The sequence below is a fragment of the Lactuca sativa genome, chromosome 3 (genome assembly GCF_002870075.4).
Source record: "Lactuca sativa cultivar Salinas chromosome 3, Lsat_Salinas_v11, whole genome shotgun sequence".
NCBI lineage: Eukaryota > Viridiplantae > Streptophyta > Magnoliopsida > Asterales > Asteraceae > Lactuca > Lactuca sativa.
Genome location: NC_056625.2, coordinates 204,440,456 through 204,453,362, shown reverse-complemented (window position 1 = coordinate 204,453,362; position 12,907 = coordinate 204,440,456). Strand labels below are relative to the sequence as shown.

Genomic DNA, 12,907 nt, shown 5'->3' with positions numbered 1-12,907 from the left:
CCATATTGCCACTCCAACAAATGCCACGGTGCTCGCCCAACGCTACACCACCCTTTTTAGTGTATCCGCTATCCATCCAACACATATACTCTGACTCTCATCGCAGGGACTCTCAAGCCCCTGCACTATCTCCACTAATCAAGATCACTACCCGGGGCCAGACCTTCTAATGCAATCACACTGCAACATACACAACCCATATCCTCAAACTAATCAAACAATATCTGCAGAGTCTTCAGCATGACTGGACCACTCTTAGAACCTTCAGCCAATCTGGACCGCTCTCAGTGCCTTCAGTTTGGCTGGACCGTTCTCCGAGCCTTCGGCCTGCCTGGTACGCCTACCGGCCTTCAGTCTATCCGGACCGCTCAGCTAGCATTCAACATTCTGCGCTATCCCCCCTCCGGAAATCCTCCCATACATACCGTTCTAACCCTCTAGGGGTTCCGAACTCTAACTCCATCATACATACTCGATCCCGGCCTGCTCCCAGGCCCTCCACAATCAAATGCCCTAGGTCTGAATCCTGTCCCGCATGCCCGACACTTACTCCTATCAGCCTATACTCGGGGCTGACAGAACACTTGTTGAATCCCAACAGCTAAGCACTCTCAAATACTCATCGATCTCCTGGAGAATTCTCCGATTCTCCCCCACTTGGGCACTAACTATCAACCACCGGTCGCCATCACCGACCTCCCAGAACAACTCTTCCATAAAGAAAACACTTATACGCGGACTGCTTCCCACAAGCATAAACAACCTCAACGAGATCTCACATCAACACCGATCAACCTGCTCGAAGGAACTCAATCTGCATCTAACCACTCCTCAAAAAGCAGATGCTACCCGACCTGAAACCCAATGCCTGGTTGCCACTAATAACCCTCAAGAATGATAACCAACGGAATTCCCAAAACAATAACCCATAACCAAAACCACAACCCGCAAAATGACGAATACCACATCGAAAACCACACAAAGATACCAGCACAAAACAATACACCACAATAATCACAAGATAACAAGACATCAAGAAAGAAACATACCCGCAGCTGCATCCGACACTGCCCTGACCTCCTCTGCTACAAGCTGAAAAGCACGACCCTGAGCCCTTGGGGGCTCTGCTCAACCCTGACCTCCACCTGTGATCCTCAAAGTGGCCAGTGCTGGAGCCTGCACCTGTCCTGCAACAAGCTGTGAACAGTTGACCCTCAAATGCCCAACCTGATGAAAATGATAGCAAATCCTCAAATCCCAAACTAGCGCTGACTGCCGACAATCCCTCGCATAGTGCCCCTCCTTTCCGCACTTGTGGCATGCACCACCAGACCTACAAACCCCGGTGTGACCCCTCCCACACTTTCCACAAGTGTGGCTGCTCAGATCCCCCACTCTAATATCAACGGTCTTGGACCGTTTCGGCGCCGGCTGCGACTGCACCGGAGCCTGCCTCAGCTCACGCAACTGCAACTCAATCTCTAACTCACGCCGCCTGGCGGCCTCCTACAACTCCAACAATGTCCCGCACCTCTATACATACATAAACTGCCTGATGTCCCTCTTAAGCAAGCTCAGATATCGAGACATCTGAGCCTGCTCAGAAGCGAACTCTGGGCAAAACATCGCCCTCTCAGTGAACATTCTGGTGATCTCAGTCACCGACTCCGAATCCTGCTTCAGCTCAAGGAACTCTTGAGCCAATCTCTCCCTCTCAACCTGCGGAACGTAACGAGTGATGAACATCTCTCGGAACTGATCCCATGATTCTGCAGCCCTCTGCGCATCTGAATATGACCCCATGGTCAATCTCCACCAATCCTTCGCCCCGAGCCTCAACAGGTTCAAAGCACACCTCACCCTCTGATCAGCAGGGCATAAACACGTGAAGAAACACCCCTCCACATCTGATAACCATCTCATAGCGACGATCGGGTCCTGAACTCCATCGAAAGTGGGCACAAATATGCTCCAGACATATATATCATATATGTGTGGACATATTGTGTATTATGGACATATTGTGTATCAAGAACGAAACAAAAAGCGGATATAGTCGAATGTTAAAATTTCTCTTTGCCAAGGAGAAGACGCGGGTTCGATTCCCGCTATCCGCCCAAAATGAAGTCATTTATTTAATATCTAATAATATCTAATATCATAAAATGTAAAATGCGAAAGGTATAGTTAGCCTTCATAGTGTAGTGATAGTGTAGTGATTCTATCCTTCCCCTTTTTGCCTTCTACCCCAAAACAAAAAGTGTTAACTAATTACTAGTTACCAGAGTAAAACATACAATTTTTTTGACAAAAAGTATTGCGGAGACAGGATTTGAACCCGTGACCTCAAGGTTATGAGCCTTGCGAGCTACCAAACTGCTCTACCCCGCGCCGAAGAGAAGAACTGAAAACTAATAGACAAGCAAGGATTGAATGCGCCCCTCTACCATATCTGTACAAATAGAATAGCCTATTTATACAGAATGGTAAAGAGGCCGTCTATGATCATCGATCATAGAAATGAAATAAAGAGATATTTTAATCCTTACCAACTCGATCTTGTCGCCCCTGGCAACAAACATGCATGAACCATTTCACGAAGTATGTGTCCGGATAGTCCAAAGTCTCGATAGTTAGCTCTTGGCCTTCCAATTGAAAAACAACGTCGATGAAGGCGTGTAGGCGCGCTATTCCGCGATGGGGATTGTAACTTTCCATAAATTTCCCATTTGTCACTCAACGATCGAACTTTGCTTATTTCTTTTTTTGAGGATCGACGAATCAAATGATATTTCTGTCCCAATTTTTGCCTCTTCTTTTCCCTCTGAATCAAACTTTTTTTTGCCATACTCATTAAGTTCCTATTAGTATCCATGATACAAGTCGGATCCTAGATGTAGAAATATAAAATAAGAAGGTGGATCTCTTCTTCATCGAAAGAAATGAGATTATCGCGGATACAAAACATTCAATTAACAAAATTAACCAAATTTCCCTGATGTAGAGGCAATCAAGAAAGCTGCATAAGTAAATATATAACCTACAGAAAAGTGGGCTAATCCAACCAATCTTGCTTGTACAATGGAAAGTGCCACCGGTTTATCTCTCCAACGAATCAAATTGGCCAAAGGTGTGCGTTCATGAGCCCATGCTAAAGTTTCAATCAATTCCTGCCAATATCCACGCCAGGAAATTAAAAACATAAATCCAGTAGCCCAAACCAGATGTCCAAATAAAAACATCCATGCCCAGACTGATAAACTATTCATACCAAAAGGGTTATATCCATTAATAAGTTGTGAAGAGTTTAACCATAAATAATGTCTTAACCTGCCCATCAAATAAGTGGAAGATTCATTAAACTGCGAAACACTACCCTGCCATAATGTAATGTGCTTCCAATGCCAATAAAAAGTAACCCATCCGCTTCGTATTAGCGAAGTCCCGATGCTGAAAACCCCGACCAGCTCCTCCCCCTACTGCCGCTACAGCCGCTGTAGCCGCCGTGGCAACCGTCTCTGCGAGATCCGCATAGCTCTCATCAAAATATTCAAACATGGCGGTCTTGATCGACCCAAAAAACTCCGGCAACTCAGCCCGGAACAACTCAGCAATCTCATCACGCAGGATCTCACGAATCCTCGCATCCAACTCGCTCGTGCTCATCTGACCGATAACCTCGGGCGGCACCGATCCGCCCGGAACTCCCTCTCCAGCTCCCGATCCTGATCCGAATCCACTCTCATCATGCCTCGGAATCTCCATACTGAAAAACACCACACAAAATCTCAGACTCTCCCCACCATCCTGGGATCCAACTCTCTCAACCCAACCCTAGAGATCATGGTTTCCCTGATACGCCTATGGGTCCTGTGCTTTCAGTACCTTCCACACCTACCCATATTTGTATGAAGTACTACCACAACGCCCTAGAGAAACATGCATAGCAACGCTCAACCCTCACCACTAGAGGAACACTGAAAATATCCCATATGGAACCCTAGGCTACATACATCACAAATCAGGCAAATCATGAAATCCTGAAGATCCCTAGCCTATCACTAGCATGCTGTTCTATCAAAGTTCAAAAACAAATAACATGCATGGTATTTTGGGGTTACTTACTGGCTTCGGCTGATCGTACCTCCACGTCCTCCCTTACTCATTTTGAAAACCATTTTAAATACTCTTTTGAAAACTCTCCTCAATTTGAGACTGGAGTCACACGAATGTTCCTCCAATTCACTCAAACCAAGGCTCTGATATCAACTTGTAACGACCGAAAAATACAACCAATTTTAATTTTTCAAAAAACATCTCGATTCCATTAAATTCTTACAAAAAGGTTTTCAATTCAAAACATTTAACGTGTTCCCAGAATCACATTGCTATGAAATCATGAGGAGCGGTACGATCACGCCTTCGCCTTGCCACAGTCTCCTGAAGAACCTGAAAAACATGAAACCACAACTGTAAGCCCGAAAGCTTAGTGAGATATCCCCAAAATACCAACCACAAATACCACACACGCATAACATGCCATAACATATCCGATCACAGAACATCCATGCACTTCGGGTCTACTGTGTGACTGGTCCGCTGCACCGTCCAACAGTCCACCTGGTCCACCCTCTGAGTCTATCCACATACATCGAGTCTACAGTGTGATTGGTCTCCCCGCTCCCGGGCCTTCAGTCCACCTGGTCCACTCTCTGAGTCTACAGTATGACTGGTCCGCCCGCACCGGGCCTTCATTCTATCTGGTCCACTCTCCGAGCCTTCGGCACGTCTGGTCTGCCCTTTCGGGGCTTATAGCCTATCCGGACCGCTCGCTGGGCCTTCGGGACAACCGGTCCGCCCTGGGTATCTTGGCCTACAGCACACAGTAGGACCCGCCTCTACGCAACTCCAGTCCAAACAACCATGTGCACATATACATACAATCATATAGCAATTCACAGTCAACAAGCAGATCAAACAGATCATACCACCATCCTAACCAGGATACCGACCTAACAGGTCACTAATACAGCATCTCCCTAACTCTCAGGATACCGAATCTTAATCAGGTCTCTAACATATACCATCCTAACTCACAGGATGCAAACATATCAAAGCAGTAATGTAATAACGAGGACAAGGTCAAAGTCAACCCCTGACTGACTCTACTCGCCGAGTCAACCCGATGACTCGCCGAGTCCCCATACTCAGAACTTCCCTCAATCCGCGACCTAACTCGCCGAGTCACCCCGAGACTCGTCGAGTTCAACAACTCTGAGTCCACTCGCATACAACTCACCGAGTCATCCCTTGACTCACCGATTCTCGACTCGACCAGAAAATATTGGGACTCTTCGACAAGACTCGCCGAGCCCAAGAATAGACTCGTCGAGTCTAAGGCTATCTTAAACCTACTCGCTGAGTTGTTCATACAACTCGCCGAGTTCCAGGCCATCTTCATCCAACTCGCCGAGTTGTTCTTCCAACTCGTCGAGTTCCAGCTCGTCTTCAAGCAACTCGTCGAGTACACCCATGTGACTCGCCGAGTACCACCGGTCTGAATCCATTCAGAAGCATTCCAGGCCATGCAATTGCTCCAAAACATAGATCTAGCCTCCTATAACTCATCCATCACGTAAAGTGGCAAACTTTACGTGAATCCAAAGAGATCTATGCATTTTGCACATTAGGGCTAAGGTTTGGGACATGATAGCTTCATCCAACACTCAACACAGGGACTTTCATGCATTCCAACTCTTCTCCATTCCAGATCTGAGGTAGCAACCTCAGGTCTAACCCCTAGACTCCAATTACATCCAATGACAAGCTCCCCACAAACCCCAAAATGAAGAAATAACATAACAACAGACGAAGAACGAGATATTACCTCCATGGAACGCCCCAACTGCAATGAAACTCGAATCCAAGCAAAGCCCCTTGCTCCAAGCCTTCAAACTCCCAAAAATTCCTTCAACAAACACCTCCTTCAGGCTCCCAGATGAGATATGATCACTCACACACGAAGGCTAAGGGTTTCTGGACTTGAGGATGAATAAAGAGGCTGAGAGAGGGCTGTTATGTTCTTTATATAGGGCTCAATCCCCGAGAATTAGGGTTTTCTCCACTCAGCGCCTACTCGCCGATTCCATCTTACTGACTCGCCGAGTCGGCCACCTAACACGCGACCCAGTCGCGACCCTACTCGCCGAGTCCATCCATGGACTCGTCGAGTCACTCTTTCCCAAATTACTCTTTTAGCCCTTCCACTCTACTCTTGATATTTCGGGATGTTACAATTCTCCCCCACTTAAATTAGGCTTCACCCTCGAAGCCTACAGCAATTCAAACCCAAAGATATTCCCACAACGCGCCACTTGGCCTTAACTGGGCCAAGTCCCTCAAAGCATACCCATCGAAACTCAACACACTTTCTCTTTCCTTACGGTGTCCTGACCACCGTCTCGAGCCGGGCACCGGCTGTACCCTCTGATAATCACACTCAACCACCGAGAATTACCCATGACGCATCACTGTCCCAAATCTCAACAATCACTCGGCCCATAAGAGCTAGAAAGCCATGAACCATCGGATCCCCGATCCGAACCCCACTTTAACCATTTCGTGATGACGGAAAGACCCGTTTTCAATCTCCAAGCACCTCCCACGAGTTCTCCTCTTGCAATCATATACACATACTGAACTTGCTTCCGCACCCTCAGGTTGGGAAAACCCGATACACTGATGATATCCTCCAACATCCCCCAGGATGAACCACTAATACATATCCAATACCCTGATCAGAATCACACTGAGAGCCCAAGACTCTCTCCCTGCATCCCTCCCGAATCTCTTGGCTCTACATCTGCGGAATTCCTCCGCAACCTTAGCAGACATCCCAAACCGGATGAGCTTCTACTCCACTGCCGAAAACATGCTGCTCAAATACCATACTTGAATTACTCTAATCATAACTCTGCTCTGCCGCTTTCACTTCCGTGAACTTGCACTCCCTCTCGGAGTTACACACCTCTCTCACTTCCTTTTCCAAGGCATTCACTTGGCCATATTGCCACTCCAACAAATGCCACGGTGCTCGCCCAACGCTACACCACCCTTTTTAGCGTATCCGCTATCCATCCAACACATATACTCTGACTCTCATCACAGGGACTCTCAATCCCCTGCACTATCTCCACTAATCAAGATCACTACCCGGGGCCAGACCTTCTAATGCAATCACACTGCAATATACACAACCCATATCCTCAAACTGATCAAAAAATACCTGCAGAGTCTTCAGCATGACTGGACCGCCTCACCAGGCCTTCAGTCCATCTGGACCACTCTCAGAACCTTCAGCCAATCTGGACCGCTCTCAGTGCCTTCAGTTTGGCTGGACCATTCTCCGAGCCTTCGACCTGACTGGTACACCTACCGGCCTTCAGTCTATCCGGACCGCTTAGCTTGCATTCAACATTCCGGGCTATCCCCCCTCCGGAAATCCTCCCATGCATACCGTTCTAACCCTCTAGGGGTTCCGAACTCTAACTCCATCATACATACTCGATCCCGGCCTGCTCCCAGGCCCTCCAGAATCAAATGCCCTAGGTCTGAATCCCGTCCCGCATCCCCGACACTTACTCCTATCAACCTATACTCTGGGCTGACAGAACACTTGTTGAATCCCAACAGCTAAGCACTCTCAAATACTCACCGATCTCCCGGAGAATTCTCCTATTCTCCCCCACTTGGGCACTAACTATCAACCACCGGTCGCCATCACCGACCTCCCAGAACAACTCTTCAACAAAGAAAACTCTTATACGCGGACTGCTTCCCACAAGCATAAACAACCTCAACGAGATCTCACATCAACACCGATCAACCTACTCGAAGGAACTCAATCTGCATCTAACCACTCCTCAGAAAGCAGATGCTACCCGGCCTGAAACCCAATGCCTGGTTGCCACTAATAATCCTCATGAATGATAACCAACGGAATTCCCAAAACAATAACCCATAACCAAAACCACAACCCGCAAAATGACGAATACCGCATCGAAAACCACACAAAGATACCAGCACAAAACAATACACCACAATAATCACAAGATAACAAGACATCAAGAAAGAAACATACCCGCAGCTGCATCCGACACTGCCCTGACCTCCTCTGCTACAAGCTGAAAAGCACGACCCTGAGCCCTTGGGGGCTCTGCTCTACCCTGACCTCCACCTGTGATCCTCAAAGTGGCCGGTGCCGGAGCCTGCACCGGTCCTGCAACAAGCTGTGGACAGTTGACCCTCACATGCCCAACCTGATGACAATAATAGCAAATCCTCAAATCCAGAACTAGCGCTGACTGCCGACAATCCCTCGCATAGTGCCCCTCCTTTCCGCACTTGCGGCATGCACCACCAGACCTACAAACCCCGGTGTGACCCCTCCGACACTTCCCACAAGTGTGGCTGCTCAGATCCCCCACTCTAATATCAATGGTCTTGGACCGTTTCGGCGCCGGCTACAACTGCACCGGGGCCTGCGTCAGCTCACGCAACTGCAACTCAACCTCTAACTCACGCCGCCTGGCGGCCTCCTGCAACTCCAATAATGTCCTGCACCTCTGCGCAGACACAAACTGCTTGATGTCCCTCTTGAGCATGCTCAGATATCGAGACATCTGAGCCTGCTCCGAAGCGAACTCTGGGCAAAACATCGCCCTCTCAGTGAACATTCTGGTGATCTCAGTCACCGACTCTGAATCCTGCTTCTGCTCAAGGAACTCCTAAGCCAATCTCTGCCTCTCAACCTGCAGAACGTAACGAGTGATGAACATCTCTTGGAACTGATCCCATGATACCGCAGCCCTCTACACATCTGAATATGACCCCGTGGTCAATCTCCACCAATCCTTCGCCCCGAGCCTCAACAGGTTCAGAGCACACCTCACCCTCTGATCAGCAAGGCATAAACATGTGAAGAAACACCCCTCCACGTCTGATAACCATCTCATAGCGACGATCGGGTCCTGAACTCCATCGAAAGTGGGAGGCTTCATATTAGCGAAGTCCCGATACTGAAAACCCCGACCAGCTCCTCCCCCTACTGCCGCTACAGCCGCTGTAGCCGCCGCGGCAGCCGTCTCTGTGAGAGCCGCGTAGCGCTCATCAAAATACTCAACCATGGCGGTCTTGATCGACCCAAACAACTCCGACAACTCAGCTCGAAACAACTAAGCAATCTCATCATGCAGGATCTCTCGAATCCTCGCATCCAACTCGCTCGTGCTCATCTGACCGATAACCTCGGGCGGCACCGATCCGCCCGGAACTCCCTCTCCAGCTCCCGATCCTGATCCGGATCCACTCTCATCATGCCTCGGAATCTCCATACTGAAAAACACCACACAAAATCTCAGACTCTCCCTACCATCCTGGGATCCAACTCTCTCAACCCAACCCTAGAGATCATGGTTTCCCTGATACGCCTATGGGTCCTGTGCTTTCAGTAGTACGAGCCCATACTACCTTCCACACCTACCCATATTTGTATGAAGTACTACCACAACGCCATAGAGAAACATGCATAGCAACGCTCAACCCTCACCACTAGAGGAACACTGAAAATATCCCATAAGGAACCCTAGGCTACAGGCATCACAAATCAGGCAACATATCATGAAATCCTGAAGATCCCTAGCCTATCACTAGAATGTTGTTCTATCAAAGCTCAAAAACAAATAACATGAATGGTATTTTGGGGTTACTTACTGGCTCCGGCTGATTGTACCTCCGCGTCCTCCCTTACTCATTTTGAAAACCATTTTAAATACTCTTTTGAAAACTCTCCTCGATTTGAGACTGGAGTCACACGAATGTTCCTCCAATTCACTCAAACCAAGGCTCTGATACCAACTTGTAACGACCGAAAAATACAACCAATTTTAATTTTTCAAAAAACATCTCGATTCCATTAAATTCTTACAAAAAGGTTTTCAATTCAAAACATTTAACGTGTTCCCAGAATCACATTGCTATGAAATCATGAGGAGCGGTACGATCACGCCTTCGCCTTGCCACAGTCTCCTGAAGAACCTGAAAAACATGAAACCACAACTGTAAGCCCGAAAGCTTAGTGAGATATCCCTAAAATACCAACCACAAATACCACACACGCATAACATGCCATAACATATCCGATCATAGAACAACCATGCACTTCGGGTCTACTGTGTGACTGGTCCGCCGCACTGGCCAACAGTCCACCTGGTCCACCCTCTGAGTCTATCCACATACATCGAGTCTACAGTGTGATTGGTCCGCCCGCTCCCCGGCCTTCAGTCCACCTGGTCCACTCTCTGATTCTACAGTATAACTGGTCCGCCCGCACCGGGCCTTCAGTCTATCTGGTCCACTCTCCGAGCCTTCTGCATGTCTGGTCCGCCCTTTCGGGGCCTACAGCCTATCCGGACCGCTCGTTGGGCCTTCGGGACAACCGGTCCGCCCTGGGTATCTAGGCCTACAGCACACAGCAGGACCCGCCTCAACCCAACTCTAGTCCAAACAGCCATGTGCACATATACATACAATCATATAGCAATTCACAGTCAACAAGCAGATCAAACAGATCACATATCATACCACCATCCTAACCAGGATACCGACCTAACAGGTCACTAATACAACATCTCCCTAACTCTCAGGATACCGAATCTCAATCAGGTCTCTAACATATACCATCCTAACTCACAGGATGCAAACATATCAAAGCAGTAACGTAATAACAACTACCCGGATCTCAATCCGATAAGGGTCGGCCTTGGTGCCTTAGACCCTGTTGATATAGTGAGGATAACTCACCTCGAAACTGCCGACTGAATAGATAACCCAAGCTGCTCCGATCACTGATACGATCTCCACCACTGGACAACCACCAATGCACTGAACTCAAAACAATAATCAACAATTACCACAATGCCCCTGGAAACCACTAGTCAACCCTTGGTCAAAGACAAGGTCAAAGTCAACCCCTAACTGACTCTACTCGCCTAGTCAACCCGATGACTCGCCGAGCCCCCATACTCAGAACTTCCCTCAATCTGCGACCTAACTCGCCGAGTCACCCCGAGACTCGTCGAGTTCAACAACTCTGAGTCCACTCGCACGCAACTCACTGAGTCATCCCTTGACTCACCGATTCTCGACTCGACCAGAAAATATTGGGACTCTTCGACAAGACTCGCCGAGCCCAAGAACAGACTCGTCGAGTCTAAGGCTATCTTCAACCTACTCGCCGAGTTGTTCATACAACTCGCCGAGTTCCAGGCCATCTTCATCCAAATCGCCGAGTTGTTATTCCAACTCGTCGAGTTCCAGCTCGTCTTCAAGCAACTCGTCGAGTACACCCATTGGACTCGCCGAGTACCACCGGTCTGAATCCATTCAGAAGCATTCCAGGCCATGCAATTGCTCCAAAACATAGATCTAGCCTCCTATAACTCATCCATCACGTAAAGTGGCAAACTTTACGTGAATCCAAAGAGATCTATGCATTTTGCACATTAGGGCTAAGGTTTGGGACATGATAGCTTCATCCAACACTCAACACAGGGACTTTCATGCATTCCAACTCTTCTCCATTCCAGATCTGAGGTAGCAACCTTAGATCTAACCCCTAGACTCCAATTACATCCAAAGACAAGCTCCCCACAAACCCCAAAATGAAGAAACAACATAACAACAGCCCAAGAACGAGATACTACCTCCAAGGAACGCCCCAACTGCATACAGATCTGCACTGAGCCACCTCCTTGTCTTTCATACAAATGTCAAGGTCCATCCCCTGGTCTTCCTATAATACATAAACCAAATAGGTCGGCATTGGTGCCAACGACCCACAGTACAGTGACGATACTCACCTCGACAGCTGAACCCACGAATAAATCTTTGACATATCCACTAGAATCCCCAAGCTAGCAAACATGAATAACATTAGATTAACATTTGGGTTCCAATTTAAATCCAATAATCCATATGTGGGGTACAAATACCATTTTACCCCACAACTAATTTGGTCCAAGACTAAGGCCCAAACTCCCAATCAACAGGCTCACAAACCAATAAACATCCAAAGCCCACTTATTGCCCAATTTTCCAAATTGGGACCAACCCTTACATGGGCCTTTCACTAAAGCCCATTAACTTTTCCCTAATCCGAAAAAAAACACTTGATCTCAGATGGTCCAACAATGCCCCAAGAAATCAAGCCCAAAAGAAAGCCCAAACCCGAAATGACACCAAAAGGCCTTATAAGGCCCAAATATCCAAATTGGGCGAAAATCCATCATGGGCCTAACTCGAGAAGACCTAATTTCCAAAAAGGCTTAAAGTAACCAATGGTCAACCCTAGTCAAAATTTTGTTCAACGATCCATCGACAACAAGTCAACAAAACCTAAAAAGTCCAACAGGGTGAGTACTCCCCGCGTACACCCATTGGGGCTAGTACGCGTTGCGTACAAAATGGGTACGCCCAACATACTCCCCTGAATCGTATTCATCTCCACTAAGTACTTAACCACTTAAGTCCTTACTTCAAACTCTCAGATCTGATTCCGATGGATGACTTGTTACGTAAAGTTGGCAACTTTACTTGCATGCATGCCTTAATGGGGATCTAGAGCTCCAAATATCTTATTAAAGGGTCTTAACACATGAATAAGTCCAAATAAACAAAAAAGATCACATTTTTATGCCTTTGGGACACCTAAAAGGTCTAGATCTACGAGATCAAGGCTCTAAAACAACCTTAGCTCACAAGGACCATCCATAGAGGCAAAAATGACCTTAAACAACCCAAAAGAAGATCCAACCAAAAGAGATGAGAAGATCAAAGCTCTTTACCTTTA

At 47.6% G+C, this 12,907-nt stretch overlaps 1 non-coding gene across 1 annotated transcript; it reads right to left on the bottom strand.

Moving 5' to 3' along the window:
* Nucleotides 1-2,317: 2,317 nt before the first annotated feature.
* Nucleotides 2,318-2,391, bottom strand: TRNAM-CAU (transfer RNA methionine (anticodon CAU)). The gene has a single exon. It is a non-coding gene; the product is annotated as a tRNA-Met (tRNA).
* Between the last annotated feature and the right edge of the window lie 10,516 nt (nt 2,392-12,907).